The sequence below is a fragment of the Sminthopsis crassicaudata genome, chromosome 6 (assembly GCF_048593235.1).
Source record: "Sminthopsis crassicaudata isolate SCR6 chromosome 6, ASM4859323v1, whole genome shotgun sequence".
Lineage (NCBI taxonomy): Eukaryota > Metazoa > Chordata > Mammalia > Dasyuromorphia > Dasyuridae > Sminthopsis > Sminthopsis crassicaudata.
Genome location: NC_133622.1, coordinates 232,326,537 through 232,342,221, shown reverse-complemented (window position 1 = coordinate 232,342,221; position 15,685 = coordinate 232,326,537). Strand labels below are relative to the sequence as shown.

General features: G+C 40.0%; 1 long non-coding RNA gene across 1 annotated transcript in view; it reads right to left on the bottom strand.

The window, feature by feature from the left end:
* LOC141545483 (uncharacterized) overlaps positions 1 to 15,685 on the bottom strand; it is a 78,069-nt gene that overhangs the window by 31,096 nt on the left and 31,288 nt on the right. The window contains exon 2 of the long non-coding RNA XR_012483031.1: positions 12,030 to 12,132. This is a non-coding gene — a long non-coding RNA (uncharacterized LOC141545483). The remainder of the gene's footprint in view (positions 1 to 12,029; positions 12,133 to 15,685) is intronic.

The following is a 15,685-nucleotide window of genomic DNA, read 5'->3' as shown; positions in this document are numbered from 1 at the left end:
CTGTATGTATATATATATATATGTACATTTGATATTTATGTACATATCAGAATACATAAATGTATAATGAGAATCTGTAGTTATAAAGAAATTTTGAACTGACCTTTAAGTAAAAATTAAAATGTCTCTATTCTGTGCTTTTAAGCCTATGGTAAATATTACTCCTAATTCACTTTCCTCTGGACCTAAGCTTATTATTATTTTTGCTATTTGCTTCTGTCTTTTAATCCCTTTGATGACTCTGCATGTATATATAAATGTGTTTATATATAAATATACATATATACATAAACATGTACATATTTTTTCCTTTCTGTTTTCAATAGTGGTCCCCTTTGATAACAAAAACCTCTCAGTAAATATTGATTATTAGTAAAAGGAACAACAATCCTCTCTATTGTCTTCCTTCTAAGGAGTTCTAAGCACCTCAGAAAACAGAACAGAAATCAGTGTTTTCCCTCTAATCACAGGTTTTAGAATCAAAGAATTGCTATTTTGCATTTATCAGACTTAAAGCAACCCTGGGTAGTTATTCTGCCTTACTACTGATGGAATTTCCCCAGACCTGAGACTGGAGACTTAGAGGTTGGTTACTGAAGTATTGGGAATTTGTATTTTTCAGACTCTCCCATCTGTTTGTATCCATTAAAATGATCAAAAAGAGAGAAAAGGGGCTTTGGATTTTTCCATGGAGACTTGAGGCTACCTCATTTTGAAGTGTAGATCATAAGGGACCAAAAAGAAGGAACAAAAGTAATTTATTTATTTGTTGTTCCATATATTTTAGCATATAGATCCCACTTATATATATATTTTTTAAAAAGGATGGTAGTGAGGGAAATAAAATTTAAAAAAATTTGAAGGGGGGAGAATTCATATTTCTGAATAGACTGGTTACCTGTCAACCTTGAGATTGATTTTTAATAAATGGAAATTCTTTGAGACTAATGTTTTTCAAAATATCTATCTGTTTCTATGGGGATGATACATATATTTGTATTTATATGGATATATATTATATGTGTTTTATCTAATATATATTTATGTGTGTATAAAAACATAAACACATGCAAGCCATATATATGTATGTTTATATGTGTATACACACATACATACATATATATGTACATATAGGAAGTAAACACAAGAGTCATAGATTGCATTAAAAGGTGTCAACTGATAATGTGTTTAATTCAGGTTTCTGATGACATCACTAAGGAAAATCATTGTAAACCCTTGATGAAATCGACTCTATACGTCTCTCTTTTTCCTCTTCCTCCCTTCTAGGCCATTTCCTAGCTGTTAACACATTTCTCTTTTGTCTTTTGAGAGACGTACTCTGGACACGTCTTTCCTATACTTAAGAAATGGAGATCAGCTTTCAAGAAAAGTATTGTGATGAAGTCATCCACATCACCCTTAGCCCCTTCAAGGACAGGGATTGCCCATGTGAGAGAAACCCTCCATCACCTATATACCTTGTTGCCCCCAAACCAGCAAGAAAAACCAAAGAGATTTATGCATTGGAGGCCAGATAAATAGATATATAAATAAATATGTGTTTATCTACGTGTATATGTATATTGTATATATATCCTGAAAAGATTTTAATACAAGAAATAAAAGACTAGCTTATTTTTATAGGGAGATTCTGACCATTTCCATAACCCTGCCATTGTTTTTGAAATGGGGAACAAGACAGTTAATGAGTCAATAAATTTAAAGTATCTAGATGATCTGAGGAATTAACTCAATTTTTTTTTCTGACTAGAAATATAACTTTTATCATAAATTCAGTGCTTTGTAATAATAGCTACAGTTAGCATTTATACAAAGTCTTAAGGCTTGCAAAATGCTTTACAAATATCTGTATATGATAGATCTTAATAAATGTTTCCCTAACTGAATGAATCTGGCTGAAAATGGCTTTGTTTATCTGTCACTAGGTCCCTCATGAGAACTATCATATGGAATTTTGCTGTTGGGGACATTTAAGTCTGATTCTATTGATCACATTTGAGGGAGCTTCTAATTTTTAAATTTTTTTTTTTGCTCTTTGCTTATTTCAATTCCTATCCTTCACTGGAAAGTTTCTAGACATTTTACTCTTTCATTATTTCATTATTCAACTATTTTATTATTTTTACTATGTTATAATTTCATTATTTTACTATTTTAGACCTTTTGCTATTTCATTATCTAACTATTTTATTATTTTTACTGTTACAATTTCATTATTTTACTATTTTAGACCTTTTGCTATTTCATTATTTTATTATACAACTATTTTATTATTTTTACTATGTTATAATTTCATTATTTTACTATTTTAGACCTTTTGCTATTTCATTATCTAACTATTTTATTATTTTTACTGTTACAATTTCATTATTTTGCTATTTTAGACCTTTTACTGTTTCATTATTTCATTATTCAACTATTTTATTATTTTTACTATGTTACAATTTCATTATTTTACTATTTTATCAATAATGATGTTATTTTGTTCCTCTTCAAATACAAAAGATAATGACTACTCCTAGGCATTTTAAAATTGTTTATCAAGATGCTTCAAATCAGGACTGTAAATTGACTTATGAGATAGCTTTCCTGTCCCTATAATGAAGCAGAATTTTTTAAAAAAATTTTTTATCAGAAATAAAAGCAGTTAGTAATGTTTAAAAGCTCATATTTCTATATGTTTTATGACTCACAATTACCTATGTTATCTCATTCCCACAAATATGCATTCAATACTAGAAGTAAAATAGAAACTACTGAGATTACATTTTTTAAAAAGGTGGGGTCTGTATATGTGTTTCTATAAGTCTATATGTAGATAAAGGAAGAAACAATCACATAATGATAAGTCAATTCTGATGGGGTCTATTTTATATGTGCCAATTATTTTAGCTAATTTCTTTCAAGAAAAAAATTTTTTTTAGTTTGTAAAATTTTGGGGGTAAAAATTCCATGACTAAAAAAAAAACCTTTTTTCATTGAAAATCATTTTTCTAAGAAGAAAATCAGGTTTTTTGCAAATATAAGGCTTATTTTTAAAGTAAAGGATGATGATAAAGTCTAATCAAATATTATAGCTTTTAGAGATGGACATTTTAAAGCATTATAGTACTTACTTATTAAAAATGATGCTTCCTATGTGTGATTGGGGGGAAACTAATATTTTAGTCCATGGGCCTTTACCTGGGGTCCATTAATTTGTTTTTCAATATTTTAATAACTGTTTTTCAACCTAATTGGTTTCTTTTGGAATCTTATTTACTTTATTTTTATGTATTTAAAAATATGATTCTGAGAAGGGTTCCAAAGGTTTTATCAGACTGACTGCTAAATAGAGTCCAGGACATAAAAAAGCAAGGAACCCCAGTTTTAAGCTAATTTATCCTGATCATAATATGACATAGGGTATGACCAGTTTTTGAGATACATAAAGGCAAATATTCACTAGCAGATCCTATTTGCAATGTGCTACAAGTTAGTCCTTTCAAACCTGATAAAGCTCTTTAAGTATAGAGATTTTCATTTTTTGCTTTTTATATTCCTAAGACCTACCCCAATTCTTTGAATATAGTAGGTATTTAATAAATACCTGCTGGTTGAGTGAAATATGGTATTTTAAATCTCCAGTTAGCTCTTTTTAAAAAATGGAATTTCAAATTAATAACATAGCATCCTGGTTTATTTTAAAAGAATTTTTCCTTCTGTTAGAATTTTAAAATTAAAATATCACTATTTTCAAAAATTATCCTGCCATATAAGCAAAAAAAGAATGTAGGTTTCTTCCTCAATATAAATGCCTATATTATAGCCTTAAAAATAGTTTTAAAGAGATATTTTCTTTTAAATAAGAGTGAACAACATTTTTAATACTGGAAATATTTACAAATAAATTTTTCTTTTCTTATTTAAATGTCATTTTTCTGTTCCATTGTAGGTCTATATTTATTTATTTATTTATTTTTTGTAGGTCTATGTTTTTAAAAGCAAAAAAAAAATGCTAGCAGAAGAGCAACGCTGACTATAATTTTTTTCTTTTTTCATTTAATTAAGTGAAACTAGCAAGTTCTTTTTTTTTTTTTTCTTAAGGTAAAAGGGCTGAACAGACCTCCCTTTTTAATAAAGGGTCTCTCTTATGTCAATTTCATCTGCTTGGTCTAACTAATACAAATCTGAAGAAGAGGGAAAAAAACCTAATTTTTATGGTCATTATTAGCTTATTGTCTTTTATTTATTTGAAATTATAGGATCTACTTTTTAAGAGTATTCACTTCCTCTCATTAAAAAAAAAAAAAAAAAAAAAAGTTTTTCCTTCTCTTGAGGGCTTTCACCAAATAGCAACGTTATAGGGAAATCCCTTAAAAAGAAAAGAAAAAAACCTCATAGTTAAAAAAATATATTGACCACTCAACTGATAAATTCACTTCTTAGTTGATATGTTTTTGGTCATATCTCAACTCTTGGCCCTAAAAATGAACTAACACTGAGGAATTACAAATTGTGATTCCCCAAAAGGTCTAATGAAAACCATCTGGTAGCTGAAAATTTCAAGGGTAAGGATTCAAGAAAGAAGATTGCAATTTACAGAACTGCCCCTCACCAGAAAGTCTGAAAGACTGATAAGGGTTTCCCCTCATGATGTCATTATTTCTACAATTCCAAGCATGAATATAATCCTTCCTGAGACAATAGAAAATTTATAACAAGATCTGACAGTTTGTGGAAGTCTCCACATTTTGGGTTTCTCTTGTTCCACTTTTACTCTTTCTGATGCCTTTTCTGGAGATCTCTTCAATAGCACCTTTCAGAGGACCAGATCAATCTCATATTGAAGACTAAAAAGAAGGTAATGCTCTGGATAACAAGGTAGAGCCAGTAACTTCATAAGTAGGAGACTATTCAGAGAAGGTCTCTGTATTCTAACAACAACTACTCTCCCTCTCAATTGATGAAAAGGGATATTTCCTCTATATTGTATGGGACCAAGGGGCACAGAAGTCATCTTCAAACTTTTTCTCTGGACCTAAGTGGTCTCGCTGGTGGGACATAGGAGACTCATCTTTGTGAGTTTCCTCCTAAGAACTTCCCCACAAAGAGCACAAAATGGAGACATCCTTGGAGGCAATTGGGGGAAGAAAGAGATACTTAAAAATAGGAAGGAGATTTGAACAGGATAAGAAAGAATTAAGAGATCTGGGGAAGAAAAGGAATTAGGAAGGAACTGCAAGGGGAATAGAGAAAAAATATATAGAAGGAGCAAAGAAAGCAAAACCAAAAAAAAAAAAAATACAAAAATTCCCATGGCTGATCCTATTTTTTTTTTTGGCCAAAGAGTCTCAGCTTTGAAATTTTAAGGCATGAGGTAGGATGAGAAAGCAAAGAATGCTGCCATGGGAGAGCAAGAAAATGACAGGAAAATGTCCTGAATGAGTTATCTTTTTCTCTCTAATGAATTTGTGAGCAAAGGAAGCAGCCATCGTGCAAACAATGAAGATGGGATTAGAGAAGTCTCTGAATTAAAAAAAAAAACCTGGTAGGCACATTTTGGAAAATAGAGGAAAGAATAGAAAAAGGAGCAAAGCTAGCTTCAGTCCCATTAGAAGCAGGAGTAAAGCTTTCCTACTAGGCTGAATTCAGAGCACAAGATACTCTGGAAAGATATCTTAGAAATCATTTAGATCAACCTTTTCATTTTCAGGGGAAGGGAGGGACAAATGAGGGAACTGAGGAAAGGAGAAATGAATGACTTGCTAAAGGTCTTGTGGGCATTAAGAAGCAAAGATAGGGACTAAACTCAGGGCCTTTGATTTGAAATTGATGGTCAAAGAGCAGTTTTCTCTAAATCTGATGATTTTTCACCAATAGGGTTAGTCATGACTATGGTTCAAAGGGATGAAGATTTCCAAGTGAGCAAACCTTTCAGGAAGTCTGTTAATTCAGGGAATCAATCTTAGGCTATTGTAGTTGGAACAGCCTCCCAGCCTTCTTCCCTTACTCTAAGTTTTAAATATCAGATTTTTGCTATCTTTCTGACAAGGCATATTATGGGTATGGGTAGAGAAAAGGGAATGATATGAACAGAGTTGGGTGGATTCTCAAGAGAAAACCTAATCTTTATTCCCAACCACATGAAGAAAATCTGCCCTCTCTCTCTCCTCTCTGTCTCTCTGGGTCACTCTTATCTTTTTTGGTCTTTCTCTGATTAGGTTGGGAATTTCCCACAATGGGAAAATCTCAAAATAAAAGGAGTTTGAGCTGGGAAGAATCTCTGGCATCACCTAGTCCATCCATCTCATTTTACAGATGAAGAAACTGAGCCTACATGACGTGCCTGAGGTAGATGGCAGATGGTAAAAAGGGAATTTTTAACCCATGTTCAGAGCCACCATTCTTTCCATTACAATGGAAAAGTTTGGGGGACACATTACTCCTTACTTGAGTATCTCAACTATTTCTCCTCAGTTTTGGAAGTACCCTAAGACTCAACTGGAAAAGTAGCAGTGTCCTTCAGGGTCTGGGTGGCCTTTGAAGCTACAGCCCATAGTGACATGTATCTTAATTCCCAGAAAGCCAGCCTTTACCTATTCCTTTCTCTGAAGCCAGCTGTGAGAAATCAATTGAAGTAATGTTTCTGCAAGGCCCTGAGTGCTCAGGACACCATCTACCTTGGGTTTATCTTGAATATGATTTCTATGTGTGGGTCTGTGGTAAAGTGGAAATGTGAGGTAGACTAGGTCACTCCTGGTGTACATAGAGATTGGGAGGTGTTGACAATTTAGGGGAGGAGAAAAGGAAAAAGGAAGAAGAGGGCTTTCTCTGTGTTTCTGTGTTTATCTGTCCCTTTGGCTATTATTATACCTAGGGGGAATGTGTGCATGGGTATAACAGTTTCCTATCTCTCCTATATGAATATAAGACATCAGAAATAGTTATACATAGATATGAATGAGGTAGTAGGGGCAGCTAGGTGGCGCAGTGGATAGAGCACCAGCCTTGAACTCAGGACACGAGTTCAAATCTGGTCTCAGACACTTAACACTTCCTAGCTGTGTGACCCTGGGCAAGTCACTTAACCCCAGCCTCAAAAAAATAAAATAAAAACAAATCAATAAATGAGGTAGTAGAAATCTCAACTAAGAATATTATATATACTTATGATATATAGATAGATTGAGATACACAGAAATGCCACATGAATAGGGATTATAGATAGATAGATAGACAGACAGATAGATAATTAAGCTTGTTACTTCATGGCTAAAGAGAATTCACTTGAGATGAAGAAATTTGGTCTATCAAAACAATTTGGTACCCTCCCTGAAACTTCAGAGTGTTTCTTAAAGCTATGAAATTTGGATAGGGTCAAATACCCAGGTTTTCTGCTAAAATCACTCTTCTATAATCTCTTATTCTCTCTGTCTGTCTGTCTCTGTCTCTTGTCTCTGAAATCCCTTCCAGTTTTCTTTCAAGGATGCTTTTATGCATGGTAGGTATGTGTGTCTATAGAAAGATCTACATTAAGAATTGCACATATTTAACCAATTTCAGATTGATTGCTGCCTTGGGGAGGGGAAGACAAAGAAGGGAGGGAGAAAAATTTGGAACACAAAGTCTTACAAAAATGAATAGTGTGTTTAACATGTATTGGATTTCTTGCTATCTAAGGTAGGAGATGAGGGGAAGGGAGGGAGAAAAAAAAATTGGAACATAATGTTTTCCAAGGGTGAATGTTGAAAACTATCTGTGCAGATGTTTTGAAAATAAAAAGCTTTTTTTTTTTAAGAATGACAAAAACTTGTAAAACTACCCATGCATATATCTGGTAAATAAAAACTATTAAAAAAAAAAAGAATGGTGAAAACTACCTTTATGTGTTTTTGGAAAAATAAAATACTATTAAAATTAAAAGAAAGAAATAAAGGAAGGAAGGAAGAAAAAGAAAGAAAGAAAAACAAAAGGAAGAAAGAAAGAAAAGAAAAGAAAAGAAGAAAAGAAAAGAAAGAAAAAGGAGAGAGGGAGGAAGAAAAAGAGGGAGGGATGAAGGAAGATGTTTGTTGTTCCTAACTGTAAGGATTGTAATTGGATGTGCTTACTTAATGAAGAGGGGAGGAAGGCTAGGAGAAAGTAAGAAGTGGTGCCAGGTGGGGGTGGAGGGGCAAAGGGGGGTCTGGCAGGCTCTTACTCTTATCAATCCCAGAACACACAATACCACTTCATTATCTGTTGATAGTTCCCAAGCCTGACTGGACTAGAATCTTTCTCCCACTGTCTTTCCTCAACAAAAAAAATGGCCTTCAAATAGAAATTGTCTCCTGCTAGAGCCTAGTGATTTGTGAACAATGGGGACAGCATGGGTCTATGTGCTAGAGTGGGAGATTTCCAAAGGCTTGGAACTTTGGACAACATAGAGAGACCCAGTGAGGGTAAGATCTACCGAGAGTAAAAAGACAAGGGATGAATTTATTGAGGGCTTCTTTTATATTCTACAAAGACAAAGAAAGCCAATAATTGTGCATATAAAATTCTTCCTTAATCTAACAGAAATCTCACCAGGCTGGAACTAAAGGAAGGTTTGTCGACCCGAATGCTACTCATTCTTCTAAATAAGGGCCATTGGTTGATCTAATTCTGTCAGGAAACTAGTTTCTTCCCTATTCTCCAAAGAGCTGCTCCCTTTGCCCTCAACACAAAGCCCAGATCCAGTCCTAACCAGTTCTGATTTCTCAGTTATTAGTGGCATTGGGGATAGCAATGAAGGGAAGAAGGAAAGTGGGAAATCAATCATTACTGAAGGTTCTAGACCTCAAGACATCTCTCTGTCTGGCTCAAGAAGGACAATACCTGGGTCTCACTTCCCTAGGAACATCCTCACTTCATTAAAACCCTTTGTCAGGCAGCCAAGTTCTAAAAGTAAGAACTCCCTTCCAGAGTTTCCAAATCAAATGACCAATTGGACTCATTCACAGACTTTCCTCAGTCTATGTTGTATTTTGTCTCTTCATATCTGATTTGTTGTTCAATATTTATTTTAATAATCCTGGGGGTTACCTTTGTATCTTAATGTCTGCTCTTGGAAAGAGGACAATTGAAAGGGCTAGATTTAAAAATGAAATGACAGTTGTAAATGCAATAAGACAGCAAAAATCATAATGCTGTGAGGGCAGTCCCAGCCTCAAGCATAGAATCAGAGAGCTAAAGCTTACCTTAGACTCATTCATTTTACTTAATAGGGAATTACTAACTCAGCATCCATCTAGGATCACATGCTAAGCAAGTGACAGAATTAGCCTAGCATTTCTAATTCCCAGGTCATTGTTTTTACTGCTCCCATAACTAATAGACATCTAATGCTTTTAGGTTTGTAAAGCATAAGATCATGAAGCCCTTCAGAGTTTGTCCTGTCCCTTCCTTTAAAGTACAGAATTGAAATTATATCCTAAGAAACTTCAAAAACTGCTTGCATATTGTGGAAGGCAAGGGGGAAAGGAAAAAATTCCATATAGCTGACTACCAGAATTGTTTATCTATGTGTCATCCTAGTTCTGATGGAAAATGTTATAATGACTCTACTGCTATATATTGAAGAATTAAATATAAAGATTAAGTAAATATGCATAGAACACTAGATTTAAGACAGAAATCATGGCTCTGCACCTGAGTTCTTTATACATTTCACAGATGAAATCATATTCTTTTGAATCATTTCAGACAATCATAAATTTAGAACTGGAAGGGATCTTAGAGATTCATCTCATCCAACTCCCTCATTTTATTAGGTGAGTAAACTGAGAGGGGAAAGGTTAGTTATTCAGTTTCACACTGAAAAATAAATGGAAAATCCACACTATACTTCCTCAGTTGATTAGTGACGAGACCAAGTATGGAGTCTCAAGCACTCAAGAAGTCGGGCAGATTCTGGCCTAAGATTGGAAAGTTCCTTAGCAATTTCTCTCAGTTTTGGATAATACAGGGAATGACTCAGACCGATGGATGCTGACTGGCCTAAATGATCACAAGTGCCTACATCCCAGTCATAGAGGAGAGGAAATATTGAGCAAAAATGGTCCAAGAGATGGGGGTCTAGGCCCTTAATGGGGTTGCTTTCTGTTAATCAAGGTCTGAAAATACAAAAAAGCAAAACATAGCAAAAAATAACTCTTGTTTGTATGACACAGCAAACTATTTTTGTAGTATGTGTGTGTGTGTGTGTTTACATGAGTTCAAACAACATGAGGCACACAAACACACTCTTGATGGTAACTCCTTCATAGAACAAGGGCCAATCTAGAGGGTTTGCTGAAGGTTCAAATGATCTTTTATTTCATCTATCACTGAAGCCCTAGAAGATACTAACTGGGAACACAAATTAGTTTCTTTAAGCTTTTCCTTAGAATCCAGCAACCAAAATGCAAGTCATTTTAGACAAAACTCTGCTACCATGACTTAGCAATATTTGCAGTGCTGGTGGGTTCTTTGGCAGGTACAGGCTTTCAAAAAGCCAGTGACTTTTAAAAAAGAATTGGGGGAGAATATCATTTGGGAAAGATGGAAGAATTGCTTGCTTTTTAATCAGTACAAATTGAGATTTCCTCATAAGAAGGATTGAATGTGTGTGTGTGTGTGTGTGTGTGTGTGTGTGTGTGTGTGTGTGTGTAAAATAGAACCAATAACAAAGTATGAACAACTTGGAATGAACAAAAACTTAGTTAACAAAAAGGTAGGATTCTGAAATCCCTAACTCCTGGGGTATTTAAATGACAAGAAGAAAAGGAGAGAGAAGGAAAGAAAGAAAGGAAGGAAGAACAGAGGATTAAAGAAATAAAGAGTGAAGGAATTAAGGGAGTGAAAAAGAGGATAGAATGAAAGGAAGAGAAAGAAAAGAAGAGGGAAGGAAAGAAAAAAAAGGAGGGAGGAAGAAAGCTAGAGAGATGTTGGTTATATCAGAGATCCATTGGCCCCCAGCACAATCACCTGAGGTTGGAAAAGCATGGGTGATTTTAGTCCATCTATTATTTGAATGTTCACATCTCAAAATGAGAGAAGTCTTAAAGCCTCAAGACAAAGTAATTGAATAAATATATTAAATAGACCTATTGCATAATGGCATGGAAGCCTTGTTGACTACTCGATTCTAATTTTTTCATTTTCCTCATCTCTTCCCTACTGTTCCTATCTTTTGCACATAAGGCACCCTGATATTGGGAGCCCAAGTTGAATTTCTCTTAGTTACAAATGACAAAGCCCTAGGAATCAAAGATTTTGTGCCAGAATCAGAAGAGGATTCTCTAGTAGGAAGCTTGACATGGTCTGAAACTTAAACAAAAAGAAAGGAAAATTTTTTTTCTGCTACAGATTTTCTTGTTAAATGAGATTTTAATTCAGCCTTCCTTCTGTGACCCTACCACTCCTGAAAAAATAGTCCTACAAATTTTCCCTAGAACTCAAACCGAGTTGAAGGAGAAGACCTTCCCTCTGGATCTGACTTATTTGAATACCTGAGCACCATTTTAGACCAAATAGAGCAGTCAGTCCTTGCTAACCTCTGAAAGAGAAGAGTCATCTCAGCTTCCTTCTGTCCAGAGCTGCTTGGTCATTTCCTGATCTACCTGCAAGTCCCAAAGGACCATAAAGAAGGGCCTTTGGAACCTCTTGATACTACATAGATATTTTTTTGCCTATTTTTCACTGGGAGTTGTACCTTAGGACCTTTAGATGTGATTGGGAGGACTCCTCCTTAAAGGAATTTTCTCTACCTATTTTCATGACAAGAGCAAGATTTTGTAAGACATTCTCTCACAGCCTAACTTCCCTTTACATAGTGTGAAGGTTGCTTCCTTTCCAAAATCACCTCTTGAAAGCTCCTTAATGGTCCTAATTGTCCTATTGTCCCAATCCCCCTGTAGCAGGGTCAAATAAAGGAGGTGTGAGGGCAGACATGGTATATGAACCTGGCTGCCCCCTGTCTAAATGTTGCTGGCAGAGTGTTTGTTCTGAGGTGACTTTGCACTAACCTTGGTATCCTGTCACATTATACTGTCCTCAAATCTTCTGTGTCCCCCACTCTTGCTTCCTTGAGGCTCCATGAGGCAAAACAGCAAAAGGAGTAATCCAGACCTGTGAGGAAAGAGAAACAGGCTAGGTCACTGGAGGATCTCCAAGAGAAAGCAGGAAAAGCTGGAGAGGAGGCTGGCCTCCAAGATCCTGCTGAGAACAACAGATCAGATCTTGGCCTCGACTAGCCAGGAAATATTAAAAAGTTGGGGGGGATCCAGAAGGCTTTCCTACTGATTGAAAATGTGCCTCAGTTTCCTCCCAAGAGGGGAGGGGGCTCGGGAGTGGTACTTAGAAAAGTCCTCAGGGATTTGGTAGAAAGGGAACTAGAACCTCGATGGACCGTGCCCATCTGTAAGCAAACTTTTCAATCTGGCCTTGTTTCTTCCCAGAGCTGTGGGGTATCCTGGGAAGTGGGAGGAGGGGCACAAATAGTAGCGGGGTCTTGAGTAATCAATGTATCTAGGGCTTCGGGGAGGGGCTGATGGAAGAAAAAAGCTGGGGCGCCACGACGGCAAGAGCAGCCACAGTGAATGCGGCAGCCGTTTTCTGACCAAAACAGGGCAGGAAATGGGGAGAGGCAGGGAACCAGAATGCTCAGGGAGAAGACACCTGTGTTCCGATATTTAAGGGGAAGGGGCTGCAACCCCTCCCCCCACACCCACACCCATACAGAGGCACACAACACGCAAGCCGCGCGCACACAACTCGGGCTCCTCGCTTCCTCCTCTCTCTGCGCCCTGGGCAGCTCCCTAGGGCTGCCTGTTTTGCACCAGTGCTTTGCGCGTGTTGGTGTGTATTTAACGCTGGGAAAATGCAGCCTCTGGGGAAGCCCACCCGGGCTCAGAAGCTGGCCAGCTCCTGCCCTCGTCCTCCGGAACGGGGCGATCTGGGGCTGTTAAGAACCGCGGACAGCGCCAGCGTCAAGATTGCACCACTTGGTTTAAGCTGCCTGGACGCAGACAGGCCTTATATTGGCACTGTGGCTTGGGTTTTTTTTTTTTGGGGGGGGGAGTGGGTTTCTCACTCTTAGGGTTCACATTTGTCCTCCCCCCTCGCTCCCCCCACTTTCCATCGTCCTTCGGAGAAGTGGAGGGAGCGGGAAGAAGTCTGATCTCAAATGAAATGTTCTCCGAGAAATGTCCCCACGAGAAGACCAAAAAGCAAACTGCACTGACTTTGCTATTCTTTAACAAGGGTCGGGGGGCAGGGAGGGGCTTCTGATCGTCTTCTCCCCAAAGCTGTGCCTTCTCTTAGCCTGCACTCCCGTCCCTTCTCAAGCAGGGGACAGGAAAACCAGCCTTTCCTCCCCTTCCACCAGCGGCCAAGCTGCCTCTCAGCAACAGTTGTCTGGCAGACGCAGGGACTCGCTCCGGTGCTGCACCCCGCCTGGGATCTCCACGGCCCCACCCGAGCCCGGGCTCCTCATCCCCACCCTTGAATCCCCCTGGGGCGGGAGGAGCGGGATAGAGGACGGGGACGAGCTGAGGGAGCCTGCTTGCTACCTAAGAGCCTCCTTCACCCTGTTGCTCGAGCTCTCATTCCAAGTTCCCTGCCTTAGTCTCTCCTTCGGCCGCCTGGCTAGGAGGAGGGCGTCCAGAAGATGGGGAGAAGGACTGGAGCAGCATAATAAACAGGGGAAACAGTCGGGGGATCAGGAGGGGCTGTTCTTATTTTTTAAAAAAGCAGAACATGACCCTTTCACCTGTTTCTCCCGAGCCTTCACTTCTCAGACGGCCCCAGCCGAGTGGCGGGGAGACAAGCCCCCCAGGGCTTTTGCTTTCGCCCCAATTCTACGGTCGAGTCTTAGGGACCCTTTTACTTTACTAAAAGGTGCTCTCGGAGAGAGGAAATAATTTTTATCTCGGGAGGGAGAAGCCTTTTTGATCCCAGAGTCTGTATTTCTCGCACAATGGTGCTCGGGAGCCTTGTTTCTAGAGTGAGCTTGGGGGGATGGGGAAAGGCTGGCGCAGTGCTGCAGCCCCCGGACTCCGTCTCCTTTTCTGACTCGGAATGGGGGGGATTAAGGAGAGGGAATGGTCAGAGTGGGGGCACAGGCTGAGAAAAGGGGACACCTCTCGGGTGTCTGGAAAGACGGCCAAAATCCAGGCCCTCCTAGATCAAGGATAGCCCTCTAGGCGATGTGTCCTCGACTCTGGGTTTCTCAAACTGATTTTTATGCCCAGGTCCATATCCCTATAGACGTACATGTCTGTCTGGGAGGGGGGGGGTCCCTCCTGCTGCAGTCACGACGGATAGACCGCCGTTGTCTCTGGAAAGAAGATTAGGAAATGGGCCTGACTCAGGGGACTGGGAATGATTAGGACTTACTGCAAAGGGGGGCGGGGGACTAGAGCAGGGGCCCCACTTTTGCCGCAGTTACCCTCATCGGGGTTGGGCGCGCAGCGGGGCTGGGGCTGCAGCTACTATTGCTGTTGCTGCTGAACCCCCTTTGCAGATCGCAGTTCTCACTCGGGCTTTCCCCCCCTGCGTCGGGCTTTTCCCCATATTTCGGGCGCCCTTGTTTTGAGGGCAAGGGGGGTTTAGGGGGACCAAGGCGCCCCAAATCATGTTGGAAGGAGAGGAGAGGAAGGAAGGAAGAGACTCGGGGGAAACGGGGACGCTTTGGACGCCTTCGTCTCCCTGATTTTTCCGAGTATCCCCCAACCGTCGCTGTCCTCCCCCGCCCGGGTCTGGGTATCTCTAATGTGTCCCCCTCCCCCAATGGCTTGTTGCCCTACCCAACCCAGACTGATTCTTTTCCCCCGGACTCATTTGGGAAGCGGGGAGCCCTAAGAAAAATGGCACTAACGTGCCTCGAAGTCATTTCTCTTCGAGGCACCTCGAACTGGACTGATTTTCCGCAGCCGATGTTTGGGGGGGGGGGAGGCTGCTAGGGTGTGTGCGGGGGCGCTTTGGGGGAGATTTTTGTAAACTTTTATTGCATTTTTTGTTCCCCCTCATTCCCCCCCAACACAAACACTGTCGCTAGCGCCCGCCCCGATTCCCCCACTTCTACAAAGTCGATTAAAAAGTTCGGGGGGGAAAAGGGAAGGCGGACATCGGGAAATTCGGGGAATGGCTGCCGCGGGGGGACCGGACTGGACGGGATGGGCGGGGAACGAGGCTCTTGCCAGGGCGGCGACCTCGGGAGCTGGGAGGGGGGGGGGGCGGATGGGGGGGGAAAGGCTGAGGTTTATGTGTTGGGGAGGGGGGCGCGCGCTAGGGGAGCCGAGCTTCGGGGATGCGGAGTCCTGGGCGTCGGCGGCGGCGGCGGGCGGGCGGGTCGCGCTGCTCCCTCGGCGATTGTGTTCTCCTCGAATGCTTTTTGGGGTAAGGGCTTCCCGGCTACATAGTTATATACAGCAAGCCCAGACCGCAAAAAGATTCGCGAAGAACAAAGTCTCTCGTCGTCTTCCTTCGGTCCGCCGCCCAGTCTCCGCGTCAGGAGCTCGCTGAAACCTTGAGGGGAACGGGGTAGGGCTCCCAGGCACACCCGAGCCTCCCCAGACCCTCCCGGGACACCTTTCTCTCCTCCCCCCGCTTTCTCTCGCGCCGAGTCCCCTTCTCCACAGCGTCGGCGGTCCTACTCTCTCTGCTCCTCTTGGCCGGGAAG